The 7,581-nt window shown below is 46.6% G+C and overlaps 1 long non-coding RNA gene across 1 annotated transcript; it reads right to left on the reverse strand.

The window, feature by feature from the left end:
- Nucleotides 1-1,103: 1,103 nt before the first annotated feature.
- Nucleotides 1,104-1,611, reverse strand: LOC123491530. Its single transcript, XR_006661361.1, has 3 exons — nt 1,560-1,611; nt 1,302-1,451; nt 1,104-1,174 (listed from the first exon to the last, which is right to left on the reverse strand). It is a non-coding gene; the product is annotated as an uncharacterized LOC123491530 (long non-coding RNA).
- Nucleotides 1,612-7,581: the final 5,970 nt, after the last annotated feature.

Here is a 7,581-nt window from a genome sequence, read left to right on the forward strand (position 1 = left end):
CATTAAGTTTGCCGACGACACAACAGTGGTAGGCCTGATCACCGACAACGATGAGACAGCCTATAGGGAGGAGGTCAGAGATCTGGCCGTGTGGTGCCAGGACAACAACCTCTCCCTCAACGTGACCAAGACAAAGGAGATGATTGTGGACTACAGGAAAAAAAAGAGGACTGAGCACGCCCCCATTCTCATCGACGGGGCTGTAGTGGAACAGGTTGAGAGCTTCAAGTTCCTTGGTGTCCACATCACCAACGAACTATCATGGTCCAAACACACCAAGACAGTCGTGAAGAGGGCACGACAAAGCCTATTCCCCCTCAGGAGACTAAAAAGATTTGGCATGGGTCCTCAGATCCTCAAAAAAATCTACAGCTGCACCATCGAGAGCATCCTGACTGGTTGCATCACCGCCTGGTATGGCAACTGCTTGGCCTCCGACCGCAAGGCACTACAGAGGGTAGTGCGTACGGCCCAGTACATCACTGGGGCAAAGCTTCCTGCCATCCAGGACCTCTATACCAGGCGGTGTCAGAGGAAGGCCCTCAAAATTGTCAAAGACTCCAGCCACCCTAGTCATAGACTGTTCTCTCTGCTACCGCACGGCAAGCGGTACCGGAGTGCCAAGTCTAGGTCCAAAAGACTACTCAACAGCTTCTACCCCCAAGCCATAAGACTCCTGAACAGCTAATCATGGCTACCCGGACTATTTGCACTGCCCCCCCACCCCATCCTTTTTAAACTGCTGCTACTCTGTTAGGTATTTATGCATAGTCACTTTAACTCTACCCACATGTACATATTACCTCAACTACCTCAACTAGCCGGTGCCCCCGCACATTGACTCTGCAACGGTACCCCCCTGTATATATAGCCTTCCTACTGTCACTTTATTTTACTTCTGCTCTTTTTTTTCTCAACACTTTTTTGTTGTTGTTGTTGTTTTATTTTTACTTTTTTGTTTAAAATAAATGCACTGTTGGTTAAGGGCTGTAAGTAAGCATTTCACTGTAATGTCTGCACCTGTTGTATTCAGCGCATGTGACCAATAAAATTTGATTTGATTTGATTTGATATCCTTCAGCATCTGACAAGCCCAGGCTACACACACATTTAGAGGGACTCACTTTAGCAGAGGAACCTCCCTCTCCTCAGGCAGCAGGTCCTCCTCCCAGCCCTACAACAACAGAACAAACATTCAACATCAGTGACCAATGTAATGACATGACAAACAATGGGTCAATCGAAGGATCTTAATGCTACTAGTCAATAGTATGTGTATGTGTGTGTGTGTAACATCTGACCTCATAGCAGTTGTGGCCCTCAGGCTCTGGCTCAGTGAACTGCTGAGTGGTGGGCGTAGAGACGGAGGCAGCCTCCGACCACGCCGAGAAGGAGAGCAGCCCATCCAGCCCCATGTGGAGAGTGGCGTACGCCACCGAGACATCAGTTTGCTGCTCAAAACACACACACACAACACACGTTATTAGAAAACAAAACATATCTAATGGAAAAATGCCCTGTAATTTCTATTCTATATACATAGGAAATTGTTTATTTACCTGGTAGCAGCCAAGCGTCACGGCCACAGACGTCTCGTGGCGGAGGTGAGACGACATACTGGGTCACCCTGCCAGCCACATACTGACAGAGAGAAACGACATGTTAAGGCCAAATGGAGTAAGTGAAGAAAAGCCTAATCTAATACTAATTCAGTAGTATTTACATCTTACCTGGATCCAAGAGATGGACTGCACCTTGGTGGCACAGTAGGGGATGCCCTCTGGACTAAGTCTGTTTGTCTCCTTGGAGATGGCCCACATCAGTTGAGTCTCCAGGCCTCGAACCCTACTCGCATGGTGCATCCTCACCACCACCTGCTGTGGAGTGAAACAACAAGACAACATCAACAAAACAATATCAGCCATCGCTGTAACATATTTCCATCAAGATCACATGACACTGACAATGTAGATTAGGATTAGGTAGTGACAAAGACACATACCTGGGATCCCCCACGCATGTAGGTGATAATGGGGCTGATGAACTGGAAAGTTCTCCAAGCTTCAGCCACCGGACCGGCATTGTTCTGCACAAGAGGGGGTTTGACATTACAATACATTCAGGTTAGAAACAGCAAACACTGCAACAGTGATGTGACTGTGTGTGTGGGTCGCTTACCCTGATCACAACAGGCCCACAGTACAGGGAGCTAAACCTAATCGGTATCAACTGCCAATTACCAGTGGCCTCCTAAAGCAGAAAGCAGACAACAACGATTTTTAGAATGTCAAAGTGACACAAATTGAATATCTGGGATACTTTTCAAACATAAAACTTTCTGAAAATTGTACCTCAAGGATAGTCGGCACATCTGGCACCTCCTCAAGGATGGCTGGCAGCAGTGGTACATCAGGCACATCATCCAATGGCACAACCAACTGGACCTCATCCAGGACAGTTGATTCTAAAATTAGGAACATTGGAATACAAACAAACAAATGTTAGGATGTAAAACGTAGCGAGCTAGCTAGTACTACTAGTTCAAAAGTGCATCTCTTAGCAAAAGTTACTAAAGTTAACGTTAGCTTGCAAGTATGGATTACAGAAATACACAACATTTCACAAATTACATTTATATTGTTAAATGTGGTAAAATAAGAAGTTTAAACTCAACATACCCTCTTCGAAGTCGATGTCGCTGTCCACCTCCCGACGATTGCGAACCCTGCAAAACGGAAAAAGACAACAAAAACAACCCACAAATGAATTTGAACAACCTGTCGACGCAGTAGACCGCCGACGTCCACGCACTCTCTCCATCAATTTTGAAAAGCACCCAGGCATTTTCCAGCCGATTTTTCAGTCTCAGGTCTCAAAAATCAGTCAAGTTTGTTGTTGTTGAACAGCAAACTGAAGTTATTGTTGTTTTCGAACAGAAAACGTTCAATAGAACGCCGAGATGTTCTATCGGTTAGATGTCTCTTGGCAACACATATTTTTGAAAATTGTTGTTTACAAAATGGACAGCTGTGTTGCTATAGAAATTAGTTTGGAACTCTATGGTTACCATTAGAATTCTATAAAAATTCCATTCCATGAGTTTGGAACTCTATGGTTACCATTAGAATTCTATAAAAATGCCATTCCTAGTCATCATTCTAATTCTATTGACCCTATTTTGTCACCAGAGGATTTCCTATGTTGTTGGTATAATATAAAACAAAAACACCAAATGCTATTTTTAAGTCACTAGCTAGGTCAATGGCCCATTGACATGTTTTAGCATGTTTCATGGAAGTTGTTGTTGTTGAACTTCTGAAAGTCTATGCTTTGGCTCAGTGGATAATAAAGTATTGTGGAGCACAGACAACCCGGTTTAAAAATATATTGACCAAATTCACACAAGGGGGGCAAAGCCACAGCCCACTGAGGTAGGAGAGCACTGAAGTATCTACATAATAATAATCCACATTTCTTTTATAAACAGGATAGTATCATTTATTATATAAAAGTGCATGTATGAATAAGTCTGATTGACCTTTTTTCATGGCAGGTTCACCTTCTGAAGCCGGACGAGGTTCCCAAAGAGTGCTGCGCACCCACCAAGCTCAGTCCCATCTCCGTACTCTTCTATGACGACAACAACAATGTGATCCTTTAAGAAGCATCGCAACATGGTGGTCAAGACCTGTGGATGCCTGTGACACCTGTGGTAGCCCATCTATTCTACATCATTTTTATAAACTTGACTACCATTGTTCCAAAAGATACAAACGGGGTAATATACCTTGCAACCAGCAGTTGATAGCAATAATCTGGCAATATGTGTATAAATAGTATGTACAGTGGGGAGAACAAGTATTTGATACACTGGTGATTTTGCAGGTTTTCCTACTTACAAAGCATGTAGAGGTCTGTCATTTTTTATCATAGGTACACTTCAACTGTGAGAGACGGAATCTAAAACAAAAATCCAGAAAATCACATTGTATGATTTTTAAGTAATTAATTTGCCTTTTATTGCATGACATAAGTATTTGATATCCTACCAACCAGTAAGAATTCCGGCTCTCACAGACCTGTTAGTTTTTCTTTAAGAAGCCCTCCTGTTCTCCACTCATTATCTGTATTAACTAGGGGTGTAACGATTCGTTTTAACAACGATTCGATTTGTATCACGATTCGTGGTTGTCGATACGATTCAAGGACGATATTGGTTCATTTAGAACGATACGATCCGAAACGATTCATTGACTTGAAATCGATTCAGTAACCTTTTAGCCAAAAATTCAACCAGTGTGACTGAAATAAATACCTGGATACTGGACAGTGCAGGTGAAGTTTCCTAGATTCCTGTTTCTTGTAAGGACCGCAATGGTGGCTTGATAATTTCTCACTCGTCGGCTTCTCCTCTGTCATCCGCCATGCTATGCTTTGTTGTCTTGGCGCCTTTGCGCTGCTGCTGGCGCAATGACGTCACGGATAGGCAGACTGAATCGAGTAATGTTTAAAGCCTTTATCATTAAAAGTGCTAAGAAAAAACATCCATATAAAGTCTGACGTGCTTAAATCCAATGGGTTATTTCCTAGTATCGATACAATCGATTTATTACATTTTAAAACGATGTTAGATCGATATATGTTGTCCAAAAGGCCAACTCGCTGAGCACAGATCGATGTAGTTGGATCATAGGAATATAAATCGATACATCGATGTAGTAGATGGATCGTTACACCCCTAGTAAAAACACTCCAGTGCGCAAAACAGGGGCACTGGAAAATACAAGGCACACAGGGAATATTCCCGCGATACAAAATACATGGAGCTCCACCGAGCTTCTCTCTCCTCCACAATAAACAATCACACACAAAGACAAGGGGGCAGAGGGAACACTTATACAGGTACTAATGAGGGGATATGAACCAGGTGTGTGTAATAAACAAGACAAAACAAATGGAATGATGAGATGAGGAGCGGCAGTGGCTAGAAGGCCGGTGACGACAAACGCCGAAGCCTGCCCGAACAAGGAGAGGGGCAGCCTCGGAGGAAGTCGTGACAGATACTGTATATTTTTGAAAGAATACTATATTTTGTTGTGATTTAACTGGATAGAACCCAAATGCAGACAAGTACACCAAGCCAGAGAAGTTTTAACAGGTTTATTATAATGTTCAATAGTCCAGGTTTCCAATAAATGGGGAAGAGCAAGTCCAGGTTACAGGGAGGGTACAGATCCAGGTCAGGGCAGGTGTGGTACCGTAATGTCCTAGTGTCCGTGGTGAGTCCAAAGGAGAGGCCCGATAGTGGAGAGCAGGATGGTGGTGGCAGGAGTGAAGCGGAGGCAGGAGTCAGGTTCCAAATATCTGTGGCACAGGAGAAAAAGTAAATAAACAGTCCAAAAAACACAAGAGCGAAAACAGACAGGTTGAGTCGGCAGCGAGACTAACATGGTTGTCTTGACTATGATCTGACGATGAGTGGAAAGTTTGACCGGGTCTTAAAGGCTGAGGTGATTATGGTGAATGAGCTGCAGCTGGAACCCTGACTCCCGCACACCAGACTTCACTCCTGCAATCAAGGACAGACAGAGGGGAGGGGGAGAGCAGAGAGAGAGCTACCTAGCAGCAGTAGGCCTAACAGTACCCCCCCCTCTACGGACGCCACCTGGCGGCCGACAGGGTTTATCAGGATGTAACCTATGAAACTCACGAACCAGAGCAGGATCCACAATGAAGCTCCTGGGCACCCAGGAACGTTCCTCAGGACCATAACCCTCCCAATCCACCAGGTACTGGAAACCACGACCCCGGCGGCGAACATCCAGAAGTCGCCGGACAGTGTAGACCGGACCCCCACCCACGATCTTGGGCGGAGGAGGGGGACGAGAGGGCGGGCACAAAGGGCTAACCGACACAGGCTTAATCTGGGAAACATGAAAGGTGGAATGAACCCGTAGGGAGGCAGGAAGCTGTAGCTTAACCGCGCAGGGGTTAACAATAGACAGTATCTTGAACGGTCCTATAAAACGAGGCGCCATCTTCTTCGACTCCACCTTCAATGGAAGGTCCCGTGACTTCAGCCATACCTCTTGACCAGGAGAGTAACCGGGAGCCTGGGACCGGTGACGGTTGGCTTGCCTCTGCATGTACGCCGAAGCTCGGGACAGAGCTACCCTGGCCTTCCTCCAGACCTTGCAGCAGCGGCGCATGTGGGACTGCACCGAGGGTACCGCAAGTTCCCTCTCTTGGGAAGGGAACAGGGGAGGTTGATAACCCAGAGCACACAGAAAAGGAGACAAACCAGAGGAAGCGTTAGTCAAGGTGTTATGAGCATATTCCACCCAGGGGAGCATGGAGCTCCATGACCCAGGGTTAGACCCAGTGACACAGCGAAGTGCGGTCTCCATCTCCTGGTTCGCTCTCTCGGCTTGCCCGTTGGTCTGGGGGTGATATCCAGAGGACAGGCTGGATGTAATGCCCAAAGCTTTACAGAAAGCTTTCCACACCTGGGAGACAAACTGGGGACCCCTGTCAGAGACAATATCCGTGGGTAGACCATGAGAGCGGAACACATGTTCAACCAAAATATCAGCCGTCTCTCTGGCAGTGGGCAGTTTAGGTAGGGCCAAAAAATGAGCGAACTTAGAAAAACGATCAATCACCGTAAGAATGACAGTCTTACCAGATGAGGGGGGAAGTCCAGTGACAAAATCCATAGCGATATGCGACCAGGGCCGGCTGGGTATAGGTAGAGGTCGTAGATGACCAGCGCTGGCCTGGGTGGAGTTTTTACTTCGTGCACATACCGTACAAGCAGCAATGAAGGCTCGAGTGTCCGCCTCCATCGTGGCCCACCAGAACTTCCGTCGCACAAAGTCAAGGGTCCGCGAAACTCCAGGGTGACAGGTAAGGGGAGACGAGTGAACCCACTGAAGTACCTGGGAGCGAGCAGACTCAGGGACAAACATCCGGTTAGGAGGACCCCTCCCAGGGTCAGCTTGATGATGTTGAGCCTGTCTAACAATCCCCTCGATGTCACATGTGATGACTGCAATACTGCAGGTAGGAGGCAAAATGGGTTCAGGGTTACTACCAGTATCAACAGCCGAATGAACACGAGACAGGGCGTCAGGCTTGACGTTGCGTGACCCAGGACGGTAAGACAGAGAAAAATTGAATCTCCCAAAAAATAGTGCCCACCTGGCTTGACGGGGGTTGAGCTGCTTCGCTGACTGGAGGTAAGCCAGATTCTTATGATCCGTCCAAACGATGAAGGGTTGTTCCGCCCCCTCCAACCAATGTCGCCACTCCTCGAGAGCCAGCTTAACGGCGAGCAGTTCACGATTTCCAACATCATAATTCCTCTCTGCCTGAGAAAGTTTCCTTGAGAGAAAAGCACAGGGATGCAGTTTGTTATCTTCAGGAGAACGTTGTGACAACACTGCACCTACCCCAGTGTCGGATGCATCCACCTCCACGACAAACTGGCGGTCGGGGTCCGGCTGCATCAGAATGGGAGCCGAGGCGAAGCGATGTTTCAGTTCTTCGAACGCTGATTCGGCCCCTTCATTCCAAGCGAAC

This window comes from Coregonus clupeaformis, chromosome 8, assembly GCF_020615455.1.
Source record: "Coregonus clupeaformis isolate EN_2021a chromosome 8, ASM2061545v1, whole genome shotgun sequence".
NCBI lineage: Eukaryota > Metazoa > Chordata > Actinopteri > Salmoniformes > Salmonidae > Coregonus > Coregonus clupeaformis.